This window comes from Coffea arabica, chromosome 7c (genome assembly GCF_036785885.1).
Source record: "Coffea arabica cultivar ET-39 chromosome 7c, Coffea Arabica ET-39 HiFi, whole genome shotgun sequence".
In the NCBI taxonomy this organism is placed as follows: domain Eukaryota; kingdom Viridiplantae; phylum Streptophyta; class Magnoliopsida; order Gentianales; family Rubiaceae; genus Coffea; species Coffea arabica.
In genome coordinates this window covers 36,798,043-36,816,881 of record NC_092322.1, presented here as the reverse complement: position 1 = coordinate 36,816,881, position 18,839 = coordinate 36,798,043, and positions in this window count along the sequence as shown.

Below are 18,839 nucleotides of genomic sequence, written 5' to 3'. Positions count from 1 at the left end.
GGTCGGCGGACCACCTGCCCAACTCTCGCCAGGACTCACTCATTATGGAACTCGAATCATGTACACACATTCATGAATCATAAATAACATCCACAATTCAGGTTTATAATTTACATTGATACAAATCAAGGTACCAAGTCTCAATATACCAAACTAGTTCAAATCGTATACAATCCAAGTACAAAATATTTCATTCGAGGAATAGTGCGAGTACAAGCCCAAAAGTCAAAGATCAAAAATAAAAGGCTACGCTAGTTTTTTCAAGTCTCACGCCTCGCTCGTACCCCTGTAAGGAAAACAAAACTAACAGGGGTGAGCCAAATCTCAGTGAAGTTCCAGATATCAAATTGGCCAGCAACCAAGTGATAGCAAAATAATAGTGAAACAGTGAGCAAACAAGTTAAATCAGAGAAATAGCATTTGAGCTAGTCTAGCAACATCGAGTTCACATTCACATGTAAGGATACAGTAATTCAAGTCTCGGCTCCATTCCAGCTTGATCAATCGGTAGTTGACACTCCGTCAACTTTCAAGTAATAACTAATCCAAACAAAACTCCACTACACGCCCGTCTCCATCCACCGATCAACCCCTTTTTCCGGGCCCGCACGCCACACGAAACATGGGTGGTAATACTCGAGTATACCGTTTAGTCAAGGAGATAGCACTCCACTTGACATTACTAGTGACCCAGGATTTGTTATCTAATCGACCAGACCCTTGTCGGGTCGACTCGATTAACTAGCCACAGGGTTTCTGAAATTCCAGGCAAGACATATCTCAAGTACATGTAGAGCAAGTCAAGCGTAATCAACAGCAAGAACAAGTTATATTAGGGCAAGTGCAGTAAAGTACACCCTTGCCTTATCATTCATTTTCATGTAATCATACAAGTCAAGTAAGGAACACATGTATCAAGTACAATCGGTTATTTGGAAGCACTCACCAAAATATAGTGCTTCAAGTATTCACGGTCAATTATACTCCAGGCTTGGAGTCCAGATCTGCGATAAAAATTCAGTTTGAAAACTTTGAAACACGAGTAGGATTCGAAACTTAAACGTTCCGTTCATTAAGAATTAACCAATTGAAATTCATTTGGAAGACATTCGTGAAACACTTGCTCGCTTTTCAAATCGTAAGGTTTTGTAGCATATATATTTGGAAATAACACTTGAGTTGGAAGTACAAGGAAATACAAGTTTACATTGGCCATTATGTCTTTTTCTCAAGGGTACAAGTTCGGTTAGGTTTTAATGTATAACCCTCGATTCAAGATAGCCAAAATCCTAAATGGCTCAAGTACTATTCATCTCAACTCGACCCAAGTTGCAAATGTATTTTTATAGCCCTCGAACGTAAATTTGGGCAACATGCCCTTTGTGTTTACCTAATTTCCAGCCATTTAGGCTTCAATCCTTACTCAATCCAACCCAACGTCATCCATAACATAATTTCAGTTCATTAGCCATTCCATAGGCTCAAAACAACATAAGAACAAAAATCAAAGTGATAACAAGTGCGGAAAGGCAATCCAGCAAAAGACAGATTTACCGGGTTTTTGCGGAACGGCCACATCCGAAGCTACACTTGTCGGATTGAGGCACAACTTATACCAATTCGAAGCTAAGACAAAAGCCTACAGTTTTCATGAAGACCACTCAGTCAAATTTTCAGTGTAACCTGATCAAATTCCCAACTCACATAACCTGGTTTCAACTATTCAGCTAATCAACCGCACTGCACTCAAATGACCATATCTTAGTCTACCGAGGTCCGTTTATGACGTTCTTGACGGCGTTACAAAGCTAAGACAGGGCACTGAAACTTTCATGTTTTAAAAAATGACTAAATCGGAACGGATTATAGTGAATAATTCAACCCAAAAAGACTAAACTGTCCACGCGGAACTCTGGAAAGTGACCTAGATCAGCAAGGGTATTTTCATCTTTTCACAAGCTACGTTGCTCCGATTGAGCTGAAATTTTGTAGGCAGTTATAAACTACCATTCTCTACAACTTTCATATTCTAACCTAAGGCCAATTCGGCCTCTAACATGGAGCAACAAAACCGGGCAGAAAGAGGGGAAATTTTCCAGAAATCTGGAATTTGTTGATTTCAATGCAACCTTTCTTGATTTCTTACTTCCAACACTACCAAAGCCCCTTATATAATCTTATATACAACATATATTAGTCATACATCAAGTCTGGCAGCAATTCCCCCAAACCCTAACTCATATGTCCACAAGAAAAACAACCCCCAAGACATGCTAACAACCGTTATTCATCACAAACTTGAGTTACTAAGCTAATTTACACAAGATTGAAAGTAAGAATTAGAGAAATCATCATCCTTACCTTGATTAGTATCCACCAAGTGAAGCCCTACCTTTCCCTTTCAAAATCTCACCAACACTTCACTAACTAAACACTCAAAGGTGAGTTTAATCGGTTTATTTCCTTTGTTTTCTTACTTTGTAGATGAAAATCAAGATGTAGGATGGTGGTTTTTCTTGATCTCTCTCTCCCTCTCTTGTTCGGCCAAGCACAGAAAAAATGAGGAGGAAAGATGTAAAAATTGGAGATAAGAAGAAAGACCAACTCTTGGTCAAGAAATCCTTAGTGTCGTCACCACCACCTTTCATTTTTCTCTTTCTTTTTCCTTGTTATTCTAGCCTTAAAATTCGGTCAAACCTAGCTGAAAATGAGAGGATATTTTGCTCAAGTATCAATAAGCTTGTATGGTAAGAAAGTGGTGGTCAAGTGGTGCGTTCAAACTGTAGTGCGCGGGACCCGCCGGTTCGCGCCGTTTTTCTTAACGGGTTTTTACTTCCTATTCACCAACCTTATCTCATTGCTCCTAATCATATTTTATTTCTCATTTAAAAGTCATTTTTAATCACCAAATTTGATCCTTGCTCCGTTCCGAAAATTCATCCGGCGAAAAATCGCGAAAACCCTAATTTTGCTCCAACCTTGAAACCGAAGAGTGAAACCCTACTTTTTAGGTTTATTTACACTTATTGTGGAAGGATTGGGTAGGAGGCCTTGAATAAATATTAATTTCAAATAAAAGTCATTTTTGAGGAAAAATATAAGAAATTTGCGAGTCCTCACATGATCAATAAAAGATGAAAAAATTATTTTGAAAAATGTGAAGGATGAAAAAATTCATTTTATGAAATGTAAGGGACGAAAAAATTTATTTTATGAAATGTCAGGGATTATGAATTGAATTATATCAAATTTGATTTGACAATTTTGCCATTAAAATATGATCACATGCAAGGCACGTGGTGAATTCCAATACAAAACTAGTCGAAACCTAAGCAGAGACCAAATTTGACTAATGCGAATTTGTAAGGGACATAAAATTATATTTTTAAAAGTAAGGGACGAAAAAAATTATTTTACAAAATGTGAGGGACTTTTTGAACGATTTTCCCTTTTTTTTTACTATAATTTAAGGAATTAGCCCATGATATGAGAGTGGAACCCAAAAAGAAAATTATCTTGAAAAACTAGGCATGGCATGGGAAAAGAACATTTACAAAACCGCGGGTCTTCTAGAATTGCTTCACAATTCTTTGCTTTCTATCAAAAGCGAGCACAACCACCAGCCCAAAAGGCCCGAAAAGGCTTTGGGCTGGTGGGCCTCACCCATGCATTAAGGTTTGGTAGGTTCCATCAATTTCTCATAATTAAATGTGATTTTGCTTAAAAAAATTCAGACGAATAATGCACATGTTTAGTTCAGTGCTAGTTCAATCCCCTCTGAAATATCTCAGAACTTCTTTTGGCCCTCTCCCTCCCCCATAGTGTAGGAAACTATCATATCGACAAAAAAATTAAAATTCAAAAGCGAGCACAAAGAAAGGGATGTAGTTGGATTGTAAGAATTGCATGAGTTCTTTTCTCATTTCAATTTCTTTTCTTTTTCTTTATATTCAAGGAGGAAACTGCTGAATAACAAGTGGAAAAGCATGAGAAAAAGATGGTCAGACTCAAACTTTTAGAGCATCCTAAACAAGGCAAGCAATCAACCTGTGGTGATACCACAATTACCTTACACGAAATTTGGTTGGATGATTAGAAGTTATTATTGTTCATGTTTACAGACAGTTTGTTTTAAAATGATTTGTGCTTTGCATTTTTTACAATAGGGAAAATCGTCCAAAACGTCCCTCACATTTTGTAAAATGACTTTTTCGTCCCTCACTTTTAAAAGTGTAATTTTATGTCCCTTACATATTCACATCGGTCAAATTTAGTCCCTAACTAGGTTTCCGATCATTTTTTGGCCGGAATCCATCACGTGCAAGGCACGTAATCATTTTTTAAGGGTAAATTTGTCAAATTATATTTTACATAATCTAATCTATAGTCCTCCACATTTTATAAAACAAAATTTTTCGTCCCTCACATTTCATAAAATGATTTTTTCATCCCTCACATTACACAAAATGAATTTCTCCATCCCTCACATTTCAAAAAATGAATATTTCCATCCCTTACTAATTATGTGTGTAAGGGAAACCCTAAAAAAAAAATGTGTGTGAATACATTTTTATTTAAACACATGTATATGTCTATTTGATTTTGCTTAATAATACGAATAGCATAAATATATGTATGTGTCTATTTAATTTCACTTAACAATATGAATACCATATATTATACGTGATCATTTGATTTTATTTGGTATTAGCTAGTAAAAAATCTTGCATTCATTGTCAAGTTGGCCAATAAAGCTATTTTCGGTCAAAATACAATAAGAATATGCAAATTAAGGTTCTATTGATAAATATTAGTCATAATCATACAAAAAGAGAAGATAGCCCACAAGTTGGGCCCAATTACACACATGCGTTTATGCTATTATTATTAAGCAAAATCAAATAGACATATACATGTGTTTAAAAAAAATGTATTCACACACATAATTAGTGAGAAATGAAAAATTCATTTTTTGAAATGTGAGGGATAGATAAATTCATTTTGTGAAATATGAGGGATGAAAAAAATTATTTTATAAAATGTGAGGGACGAAAAAAATTTATTTTATAAAATGTGGAGGACTATAGATCAAATTATGTAAAATATAATTTGACAAATTCACCCTTAAAAAATGATCACGTGCCTTGCACATGATGGATTCCGGCCAAAAAATGATCGGAAACCTAGTTAGGGACTAAATTTGACCGATATGAATATGTAAGGGACATAAAATTACACTTTTAAAAGTGAGGGACGAAAAAAGTTATTTTACAAAATGTGCGGGACGTTTTGGACGATTTTCCCTTTACAATATTTAATTTGTTGATTTTACTATGATGAAAGAATGAAGTGTGTGCACTAGATCAAATATGTTATTATTCTTTCAATATATGTGTTCAATGCCTAGTTAGTAAATACTCGCATTGTATAATACATGTTTGTACGTATCATTCAAGAAAAACTTTCAGATTTCGTATATTTAAAATCTACTCATACTTTTCAATTAACTGTATAAAACATATAGTAAACTTTTGATGTATTATATATACTTCATGAATTATACTTCAAATTTTGAAAAAAAATTAAAACTTGAATAAGGATAATGACATACTTTTGAATTATATACAAAATAAGAGCAATGTATATCATAATAACAAAAGATGTATACACATTTAAGTAATAAGATGACAAAATTTTAATAAATTTAATGTCTTGTACACAAAAATAAGTCTAAAATTGCTATACATCTCTCTCTAAAGTGTAAGCACCCTTTAGTGTTAAAATTTTCTATTATTTATAGACTACCCTCTTCTTTTACACTTTCACTATCATTTAATAGATTACCCTCTTCTTTTACACACTTTCACAGCCCACTTTAACTTCTTTCTCTTGCCCACTCTCCTTTCTTTCTCAATGATACTTAGCATAACTTTCTCCAAACTACTAGTAACCCATGATACTCATATAATATTTTAAAAAAATATAACTGTAAGTTGCATAATGTTTTTACACCCCTTATTCCTCTAATTAATTTGGTATTCTTTGTCTTTTTTAAATTTATGTATTCATTACTTTCTTCTATAATATGGGTGTGCCTCACCCGCTAATGTAGTATGGTCCTTGAAAACTATAGTAAATTTATCTGTATTTTTACTTCTTGAATTTTCAAACATATAATCCACACTATTTATGTGTGAATTTATATTGTAATTTTGTCAAACATGCATTTTTACATTGAATTTTTAATTTTATTTTTTAAAAATAATTTCATATAATATATGTATATATAATATCTCGTATTATACCCGTCTCACTTTTATTAACTGTGGTTCAATGTGCTTATTTAATTTTTTACTTTCATTCAATAAGAAAATAAAAACAAACAAAATAATGGAATACATAGGCATGTTATGAAGTCTACATGCTCTCACATTCTTTAGCCACATCTTTTTGTTTATTCGTTTAGGACAAACTCCATTTTGCACTCCTAAATTTTTATCGCTTTCACTTTACATTTTAAAATTTAATTTTAGACACTATATACATAACCTCTCATATTTGTCCCACTTAAATCCAAGTGATGACATCCAATGCAACAAAAAATTGTGCAAATCAATGGTAATGTGTGGTCAAAAAAAGCAAAGGGGTTGTAATCAGAAGAAAATGATACATTGTTATTATTTAACATGGTCCTCTATTTCTTTAATTTTGCAAATGATATTATCAATTGGATTTAAATAGGACAAATTTGAGAGATTAGGATATAAAATATCCAAAATTAAAATTTAGAGTGGAATATGAGAACGGTGTACAAGCTCGAAGGTATAAAGTAAAATTAATCCATTTATTTATTTGAGAGAACCATAGAAGATCACTTATATTACACATGATGATATAGAATAAGGACCCTCGGAATCTCATGTCACTCGTCTGTATCGATTATACTTAGTTTAGGGTTCTTAGTTAGAATCTTTTCTATGATTTTAACATTATTTTTTATTTATTTTAGTAGAATCATTATTGTTATTGTTGGCGGCTATGGTCCATGCAAAAGGGGAGTACGAAGAAAGATGCGCGTAAGTAACTTCAGAGGAACTAGTCCAGCCCAATGTCCAGCTTCGTGATCGGCTCTAGACTTCCTACGGTGATGATTCAAGGATATCTAACATGAAGACTGGCTCCATAACTAGCGTCGGACTTTGTCGCGAGCAAATTCGTGTGTTATCATCGTTTTTCATTTTTCATTGTATTTTGGTTTCCTTTCATAATTAGATGTTTTTGAAGTTTCTTATTAGTTCAGTAGTTTCTGAGACTAATTATTTCGCATTCCTTATGTATTCATACTAGTGCTTGTAGCCTATGAATAGGCATATCTAGGACCTTTTGTATTAATTCTCTCTTGTTAAATAAAATGATTGGGAATTCCAATTGTGTGAGTTTTCTCACGTTCTTAGATTCTTGTTGAATCTTGATATTTTGGAGTTTGATTGTGCATCAACCCTTAAAGAGGGTGTTTGTGAAACCCCTTTAATTTATCACGCTTTCATATCGCATCAGGTGGTATTAGAGTAAGCTTTTCCTGCAACAAGCAGTGATGCATATCACCATACCTTGGATCATGAAGAAGAGGTCGATTGCGCCTGGAGAACTGCTTTTGACTGTACCCTTATTTAACATGGTCTCATCAACCTCGTAGACAGCCAGACTATGAGGAGTCATCTTTGGATAATGACATTTTGGCAAGTTTTGTCGGGTTAAACCCTAATCTTAGGGAAGACTTTCATCAAAACAAATAGCTCACATGTAGAGGTGTCAAAATGAGTGATTTGGGCGGGTTTGGGTTGAATAAAATGGGTAATGGGTATAAGTGAGTCAACTCAGATGGGTATAAATGGATAAATCAAAAAATGAATTGGGTAACCCAATTACCTATTTATAACCCATTTATTTTAACTTTTTGTAAGCTCATTTAAATTCATTTTTGCAAACTAAGTTATCAATTTATACCACTCTTTGTACCCATCATTAGTTTTAAATATTTATTTATAATGTTCAATAAACTTAATTACCAATTTTTTTCATTTATACTCTATGTCACAAAATTACCTATTATTTAATAATTGAATAATAAGAATATAAAATTTTGAATTAAGTACTATAAAAATTAATATAAAAATTTAATCCAAAAATTTTGAACCCCTAACATTTTTTCATATATAAATTTAAAATTTTATTTTAGAAAGATAATAAAATAGGCTAACATTTATCATAAATTAGTAATGCTGAAAATTGAGCAAGTTAACAAACTAAGAGAAAATAAAATAATAAGATAAAACCAACAAATAATAATAATAATAATGAAACAAACGTAGTTAACATCATGACAAAATGAAAATTTTGAAAAAAAAAATGGATGGGGGAAAAGAAGAGACTTGGGGGGAAGAAAATTTTAAATGGATTAATTGGGTTTGATGGGTTACCCAATAATACCCATTTATTAAATGGGTATTATTGGGTAACCCATTTATACTCATATACAAAAATTTAAGATACTCATACCCATCTATTCATGGGCGGGTGGGTATGGGTAAATTTAATTAAGTGGATTGATTTGCCACCTCTACTCACATGTATGGCTCACAATCTCTTGTCAAGGAGGGATGATGATACACGATGACATCAATTATTTTGAACGAGATAAAGAATTCTTATTAAAGTCTTTGATTTAGTGATTGGCAGTGGTAACTCTTCAAATACTCTATTTCTAAAAAATTGGTTGATAAATTAAAATTGCCTGTTGAAGAGCATCCCCAGCCTTTGTAGAGTTGGTTGGATAAAAGGGGTTGAACCTGTAGAGATGACTACAAGATGCCTTGTTTTGTTTTCTATTAACAAACATATTAATGAAATTTTTGTGTGATATCATGGATATGGATGCTTGTCACTTATTGCTTGCTAGCCTTTGGTAGTGTGACGTAGATGCAACACATAGTAGACACGACAATATTTATCATTTTGTCAAAATGCTAAAAATATATTATTCTTGTGCCATTGAACCCAGGTTCAAAATCCAAGTCCAATTAGCTAAATAGGACTAATTTGTTACCTATTGCACATGCAGATTGTAATTTATTTGCAGCTACAAAGAAAGCTGAAGGTGCCAATGTTGTTAAGGAGGTTCTGGATTTGACTGTTAAACTTCAAGTTGATTCTCAGGCTATATCAATCCAGTGTGTTGCAAGAATTAAATGATTTGATGGTAGATGAAACTTCCCAATATTTGTCACCAATAAATCCACTACCACCCATGAGTTGCTAGCTAAAGATATGGAGTCACTTATCTTACCAAGCTAGGAAAATATTAGTCTTCATGAGGAAACTGTTTTTTGAAAAATTCTTTTTTATTGATATTTCACACAAAGACCGAGACATTTGAGTTTCATGTCAATCATGGAAAAATAATAAAATTTGTTTTCATAATGGTGGACAACGAAGTTATTGGTTTTGAAATTGTCTCAGGATCGTACCTGGTTTCTTATGTTCATAGTTGGATGCAGAGGTTCCATCAAAAGTATTGACCCTACAAAATTCATGGACGAATTGTAATTGCTTCTTCTCATGGCTTGTGCATTTCTCCCTGGAATTCGGGAACGAGTTCTTTTTAAGTGGGGGAATCTGATACAGAATAAGGACCCCTAGATTCTCATGTCTCTTGTTTGTATTGATAATACTTAGTTTAGGGTTCTTAATTAGAATCTTTTCTATTGTTTTATGTATGTTTTTATATTTTTTGGTAGGATTGTTATTGTTATTATTAGCCGTGTAGGTCCATGCGAAAGAGAGCAAGAAGACAGGTATGCGTATCTGACTCCCAAGGAAGTCCGGCCTGATGTATGACTGGCGTTGGACTCCCTATACTGATGGTCCAAGGATATTCAATATGAAGACCGGTGCCAGACTTTGTCATAAGCAAATGTGCGTGTTGTTATCATTTTCGTTATATTTTTATTTCCTTTTTATATTAGATGTTTTAGGAGTTTCTTTTTAGTTCATTAGTTTCCTATTCCTTATGTATTCATAGCAGTGCTTGTAGACTATAAATGGGCATGTATAGGATTTTTTGTATTAACTCTCTTTTATTAAATAATATTCAAATTATGATTGAAAATTCTAATTGTGTGAGTTTTTTCATGTTTCTAGATTCTTATTGAATCTTGATATTTTAGGGTTTGATCATGTATCGACCCTTATTTCTTTTTTATAGAGGGTGTTCGTAAAACCCGTCTAATTGATCACACTTCTGCACCACATCATGTAAAGACATCTACTATTCATTTACTACCCAATAATCATAGCGTAAACAATGTTTAAATAGTATTGCACTTATTTTTAATTTGATTGTTATAGTTCAACTTTCAAACTTTAAGACATTTTTTTGGCTAATTGTACAAAAGGTTCAATTGTCGATAGTTTTTAACACAAAATAGTTATTGATTTCTTGGTTAAAAGTGCAAACATCATATTTCTTTTCCTAGTGCAAAATGCTTTGTTTACAATCAAAGAGGGGAAGTGCAATGACATCCGTACTAAGAAAAAGATGGAATTGAAAGGTAAAACAAGAATAATGGCTCAAAATCAGACATTAATTATCATTCAATGATCTTAAATTCTTGGAATTGAAAGGAAAAAAAACTTATGGTGGCTAAAACTTAGACATTAACTATCATTCAATGATCTTAAGTTCTGAGCAAAATGGTAGGTGCAAACTTTGATATAACAAAAGAGTCTTATGATACATTTCTTTTTTAGCCAAAAGGATCACTTAGATTCACCATAAATTTATAGTAGTTGAACTCAGAAATTAATGACAAATTATGAGGCCATATATAGTACACTGGTGATAAGTCATATCTATGGCCATAGTGTAGTCAGAAATAGCCAAAAAACAACGTTAACTAAACTAATAAAATGTAGCTTGAGTCGTGCTTAATAACATTGTCTTAAAAACTATTTCATGAGGTTGAAATATTTCTCCAAAATTAAACAAGTCTTCTTCTTGTTTATAACAGAAGGTTTAGAACTTTAGCAAGCATCGGTTAAATCCAACAGAGAGGGAAAGAAGGAAAAGAAGAGAAGTAGAGCAAAAACAGAGAGGGAACTGTTAGCTGCAGACCTTCGTAACCGATGCAGTAAAACTCACTTGAGCCGCGTAACCCATGTGCAGGGGGGAAATCCGTCAGTTTATACTCAAACGACGTAACTCAACTTCCTTCTCATGCACATAAACCCACACTAGTTACCAACTTAACACAAGCCCAATAACAGATTATACATTATAAATAATGAGAAGTCCCTTTAGTTTTTCGATGTGGGACAAGATCTTTTGAAATATCCCTTTTATTTACAACAATCTCCTTCTTATTTCGAAAGATTTTAGTCAAAACAAAAGAAATAGTCTGCTGGGATTATTTGGGTGAAATGTAATTAGTTTGGTGTCTTTTGGACTATGAACCAAACTTAGATTGACAAAACATGACCTACAAAATTATTGGTGAAATATGAATTTTTATGAACCAATAACTCTTGATGTATGACAAAGATTTTATCAATCACACTACAACCCATAATTTGCTGTTATCGCGATTTTGCGCTTTTAGGCCGTGCGCTTGCCTAGTTATTCATGAGAGTTCTAAAGATTCGGCTAATAAATCTTATAGGAGTGGTCTCACTCCACTCTCATATAGATGAATTCATCAAGTGTATATTATTTTAAATACACCTCCCTAAAGGGATATGAATTCATATGAGTTTTAAACTCACCCTCACAATTATTAGTAATCAAAGCACTTATCTCCGGAGGGACTTAAATTCAAACTACTTTATGGTCAATATTGACTTGTTATTATCCATATGAACCTACTTCATGGGATCACCAGTCACATAGGTTGGGTTATTGTCTCTATTGACAACTTGTTGGCCTTAGTCCTATTTCCCTTGTAATTTGAAGAATTAATTTTCTTTCTACAGGCTTAGTTAGAGGATTGGCCAAATTCAATTTTGATTTCACAAAATCAATAGAAAAATTTCATCTTTAAGCAGTTGCTTTACGACATCATGTCTTAGTTTCATGTGTCGATTTTTATAATTATATGATTTATTTTTAGCAATAGCAATTGCTGCTTGACAATCACAGTGTATGGACACAGGAGACAATAGATCCTTAGTCGTAGGAATACTGATTAAGAAGTTTCTTAACCCATCAGCCTCAGAACCAGTCAACTTCAGAGTTATAAACTCTGATTCCATAGTTGATTTAGCAATGATTGTCTGTCTAGCTGACTTCCATACTACTGCGCCACCACCAAGGGTGAATACATAACCACTAGCGGATTTTGTCTCATTTGAATTCGAGATCTAATTAGCATCACTGTACCCCTCTAATATAGGGGGAAATCCACAATATAAGATACCATAATTCATGGTACCTCTCAAATATTTCATTAGTTTAACTAATGCAAACCAATGCTTACTATTAGGATTGTGAGTATACCTGCTCAGTCGACATATAGCATAAGCTATGTCAGGTCTTGTAAAATTCATCAAATGCATTAGACTCCCAATAATCTGAATATATTTAGATTGAGTAACTGGATCACCATTATTTTTCTTTAATTAAGTGTTAGCATCATAAGTAGTACTTACAAGTGTCACATCATAATTTTCAAACTTCTTAAGAAGTCTTTCTGTATAATGTTCTTGTGACAACATTATACCATCATCATTCCTTATGATTTTAACACCCAATATCACTTTAATTTCACCCAAATCTTTCATATCAAACTTAGAGGATAAGAAATATTTAGTACTATTGACAATATCTATACTTGTACCAAATATAAACATGTCATCCACATATAGACTAATTATCACATATTGATTATTTACAACTTTAGTATATACACATTTATCCACTTTTACAGACGAAAAATCATCTTTCATCAATACTTGATCAAATTTCTCATACCACTGTTTAGAAGATTGTTTTAGACTACAAAGAGATTTAATTAATTTACACACTTTATTTTCTTGTCCAGATTTAACACATCTTTTAGGTTGAAACATATAAATTTTTTCTTCTAAATCATCATTTAAAAAAACTGTTTTGACATCCATTTGATGAACAACATGTTTGTAGATAGAAGTTAAGGCAGATAAAACACGAATAGAAGAAATTCTTGTTACTGATGCAAATGTGTCAAAATGGTCAATGTTTTGTTTCTGAAAAATTCTCTTGCTACTAAACGAGCTTTATATTTTTCTATAAAATCATCAGAGCTCTATATTCTCTTTTAAAAATCCATTTGTAACCAATAGGTTTTACACCAGGAGGCAAATCTACCAAAATTCATGTTTTATTTTTCAAAATAGAATCAATTTCAGATTTAATTGCTTCTTTCCAAAACTTGCAGTCAGAAGAAGAAATCACATCAGAATAAGTTAAAGGATCATTGTCAACAAGAAAGGTTTGAAAATCATTCCCATAAGAAAATTCTTTTCTCGGCCTTTTACTCCTTCTCAATTCCTCATTAGAGGTTATCTCTTTATTTCTTTCAACAGGTGCACGAGAAATTTTATTGGATAATGAAAAAATATGTTAAAAAAACTTAGCATTTTTTATCTCAATAATTGTATTACAATCAAATAAATCACTTCTTAAAACAAGAAATTTATATGTAGCACTATGTTCAGCATATGCAATAAACATACAATCAGAAGTTTTAGAACCTAATTTTATTTTCTTAGATTCAGGTAATAATACTTTAGCAAGATACCCCCATACTTTAAATTTGGTTTATAATTTTTCATAATTCATAAGGTGTTTTGCCAGTGTTTTTATGTAGAATTCTATTTTGTAAATGACATGCCAATAATATAGCTTCTCCCTGGAGCATGAGAACTAATTAACATAGAGTTCATCATTTCTTTTAGTGTCCTATTTTTTTTTTCACCCCCTCCATTAGATTCTAGTGAGTAAGGAGGTGTTGTTTCATGTATTATGCCTTCATGTTCACAAAACTTATCTAAAGCTAAATATTCACCTCCTCTATCTGATCTAATTCTTTTTATCTTCTTATTAAGTTGATTTTCTACCTCAGACTTATAAGATAAAAAGGCATTATGAGTATCATTTTTGTTTCAAAGTAAATAAAGTTTAGTATATCTAGAATGATCATCTATAAAAGTAACATAATATCTTTTCTCCTCTTGTCATAGTTTGTTTTAAATCACCTAAATCTGTGTGCATTAGATTTAATAATTCAATTTCTCTTTGAACAATTGTATAACTTTTCTTGGTTATTTTAGTTTCTACATATATTTTACATTTTTATATCATTATTATTAACACTAGAAAGTAATCCAAGTGATTGCATTTTTTTATGTAGCTAAAATTAACATGTCCTAATCTAGCATGCCATAAAGAAATTAAATCAATAATATAAGTAGAAGAAGATGCATTTTTATCAATCACATTTGAAACGTTGAGTACAAAGAATCCCTGATTACAGTAGTCCTTACCCACAAATACATTATTTTTGGTCATTACAATTTTATCAGATTTAAATGACACTTCCACCCCAACTTTTTCTAACAATGCTACAGAAACCAGATTTGTCGGAATATTCGGCACGTGCAGCACATCATTGAGGGCCACAGTTTTTCCTGAAATGAGTTTCAAGAGAACTTTACCCTTATCCACAACTTTAGTAGTTCGTGAGTTTCCAAGGTAGACCACCTCTTCATCATCCTCTATTGGAGTATAGGAGAAAAATACTTCTCGATTTGCACATATGTGCCGAGTAGCTTCAGAGTCTACTACCCCTCTTTCACATTGGCTGCAATGTTGACTTGAGAGATGACTGCAACAATTATATCATCTCCTTCAGTTAAATTAACCTTTAGAAGATTGCCATTTACTTTGTCTCACCTTTCTTTTGTGCCTGCGTTGAGCAGCATGGTGTCCTGGTTTTCTGCAAACATAGCAAATGCCTTTCTTCTTCTTAAAGTTGGGATTATTGGGTTTGTAATTCTGCAATTTATTGGCGTACCTTTTATTATTGCTTTGAACTAGATTAGATTTGAGAGCCATCACTTAGTTTTGACAATCCTTAACTCCTTCCTGCTAGAGTCTTCAATCAAAATATGTTTCACAAGCTCATCAATGGTGTAATTTTTTTGCTTGTACTTCAGGTTATTTTTGTAGTCAATCCATGACTCGGGCAACTTTTCAATTAGCATGCCAGCAGCAAAATTTTCAGGTAAATTTATATCTTCATTTTTGTGGTCCTCGAGTAGCATTTGGTACTCCGTGATTTGTATTTTCATTTCTCTGTCTTCTGTCATTTGCCATTGGTTGTATTTTCCCACAACGAATTTTTGTGGCGTCTTCAGTGGTGAATTTTGTTATCAAGGCTTCCCAAATTGTCTTAGTTCCTTGCAGCTATAGTACACATCAAATAATTCATTTAAAAGTGTTTGTAAAATAGTATGCCGACATACCTTATTGCATATTGTCATAATTCTTGCGTCTTAACATTCATAGTTGTAGTTGGTTGTGCTTCTATCACTGCGTAGGCCACTCCATGAATGTCCAGTAGAGAGTGTACACGTTCTTGCCACCTTTTGAAGTTTTCATTGACAAAAACTTCAATTTTGGAGACGTCTGCAAAAGGTCTTGCCAAAGGTAGCGTAACAGCAACTGAGTCGGATGCAGCTTGTGAGGTGTTAACATTGCCGGAGGCCATAGTTTCTTAGATTGTAGTCAGAAATAGCCAAAAAACAATGTTAACTAAACTAATAAAATGTAGTTTGAGTCATACTTAATAACACTGTTCTAAGAAATTATTTCATGAGGTTGAAATATTTTCCCACAATTAAACAAGCCTTCTTCTCGGTTAAATCCAGCAGAGAGGGAAAGAAGGAGAAGTAGAGCAAGAAAGCTGGCACGAAGGTCTCTACTATCAGTTGTTGGTGTATCTCTAAAGTAGGAGCACAACTGCTATTTATAGGTAGCAGAAAGTGTACGTTGGTGAAAACTAATATCTGATAACATTAAAAAAAAGTGGCTAATGTTCTATGTAACCGAAAGTAACATTTAATTTATTCCGTGTAACCGAAAGTAACGTTAAATTTATGTTAACTATTAGTAATGTTAAAAGGGAATGTTAAGAAATATACCAGACCTTTGTAATCGATGAAATAAAAGTTTATCTTCTCAAGAAAGAGTCAAATTTTGATTTGTAAAATATAAAGTAAAATTTATTCTTGGTCGCAATAAAACTCACTTGGACCGCGTTTAACCCACGCGCAGGAGGGGGGAAATCCGTTAGTTTTTATTGAAACGGCTCAACTCAACTTCCTTCTCATGCGTGCGAACCCATACTAGTTACCAACTTAACATAAGCCGAATAACAGACTACGCATTATAAATGATGATAAATCCCTTTAGTTTTCGATGTGGGACAAGATCTTTTGAAATATCCCTTTTATTTATAGCACATAGTACACTAGTGATAGGTCATATCTATGTCCTCTCGCTAGAGAATTGTTAAGTATGCCTTTGGGGGAAAAAAAAGAATAGTCTCATTCTCTTGGAAATTGTGATATTGATTAATTTCCACCTAGCCTTCCTAAGGATTTATTTATTTATTTTGTTACATTCCTTCTTCTCCCCACATGCTTCTTAACCTCGATTGCCTTTTTTTTCGAAATGTTAGCTTTTGCATTTATGATATCAAAATTATAGCGTAATTGGACAAAGGTCCAAATTTACAAAAGGCGCATCTTAGCACAGAAGATGATAAAATCATCCTTAAATACAAAGGTCCTACAAAACTACTCTTCATCTTGAAACATGCCTAGGGAAGAGAGTGAAGTCATTCTACTCTTCATCTTGAAAGAGAGTAGAGTGAAGTCATTCTACTCGTCATCTTGAAATATGCCGAGGGCATGTTCACTAAGAAATCTACTAGTATCCATATTTTTATTTCTTGTACAAAAAAGGAGCACTTTGACAACACAAAGCTAAGGGACTGGATATCATCTATTAATGTTGCACATCTAGCGTCAAGGTAGATTCTTTGCTGGAGGCCTTTGACCAACATTTTGTTGCTTATCCTTACCTATACCCTCATCCAATTTTTGTCCATTGCTTTCATCAGGACCAATCTTATTGCTTCTGCATCTTCTTGTATCAGGCTCATGATTGTTCTTTCTAATAGAGCCCATGCAGCTCATATTCGTTGGTCACTGTCAATTGCCGTGATCCCAATGCCAACTCTATTTGATCCTTGTAGCTTGTGCACTGCCACTTTGATTTGTAGCTCATCCCTTTCTACTTGGTTGGCACCATTCCTAGTAGTTAGATCATCTATTCTATTAGTGCTCTTCTTGTTGAGCTTTGTGCATGATATGAAGTGGTTCCTAACTCGTCTTCGAATTCCCTACCATTTCTTGCTTTCCAGATTTGCCAGAGAATATTCATTGTTAGAGGAACATGATCATTTGTTCCTCTGCTCTGTTGAGCTTCAGTTATTGTAGACCACTAATTCCTCAAATAGCCTGTTAGGTGCTAAATTCCATCCCATTGTATCGGTGATATCCTTCATGCTTCCCTTGCTCTTTCACATTGCAATAGCACATGCTCTATGGTTTCAATTTGCTCAACACACCCTTTGCATATTGGGTCCTCTTGTTTGGTCTTGGAGTGTATTCGTTCTCTGATAGGAAGTGCATTGTTTAGAGCTTTTCACAAGAACATCTTTAGCTTTGGTTTGGTTTTTTTGCTCCATAAGTTTTCCACATTTTAGCTCTGCCTCTACTGAATTTGCTACCATTCTCATTTCCACTTGGATTCTGCTTCTCCTTCTTTGCTTGAGCTTGCATTTTGTATCCTGTCTGGACAGTATAAGTGCCTTGTTGACTGAATATCCATTGGTTGTCGTCTTCTCTGCCTATGACACTCAATGGAATCTTAAGTATGTTCTCTGCATCTTGTCTTTAGAAGGTTCTGTAGATTAGAGGCCTATTCCATCTGTGATCAACAATTAAATCAGCCATTTTTTCTAGTTCACAATTTTCAGGTTTTGGTGTTGCTTGTCTTCTTGATTTATTGCTTGGTATCCATTTGTCAGTCCAAATTTTGGTACTCTCACCATTTCCTATTCTCCTCACCATTCCTTGTCCACTTCAGCTCGTATGCTTGTGATGCTTTTCCAGATCCATGAAGCGTTCTTGGGTATGTTGCACTGAAAGATTGATTCCATGGGGTAATACTTTGCCCTCATCACTTTACTAACTAGCAAATTTGGTTGAGTGATGAATCTCCAAATTTGCTTGGCTAGTAAAGCTTTGTTTAACATTTGAAGATCCTTGAAGCCTAACCCCCTCTTTGCTTTTGTCCCTTGTGATTTTGTGCCAAGCACACCAGTGAATCTTCTTTCTCTCTTCTGAGCTTCCCCACCAGTAATCTACCGTTAAGCTGAATATTTCCTTGCATAGTTTGTTAGGCAATCTAAACACTGCCATTGCATAGGTAGGCATGGCCCTAGCTACTACCTTGATCAAGACCTCTTTCCTTGCCCCATTGAGCAATTTGTTCTTCTAGCTATTCATTGTCCTTGATGAATTCAAACATCTGTTCTTTAGCTCTTGTGACAACCATGGGAAGGCCTAGATATTTACCTTGGTTCACCTGCTTTATCCCTCTTATTTCTCTGCAGATCTCCTTTTGTTCTCCTGCTACACCTTTTGTGCTAAATAGTGTTGAAGACTTTTCCACG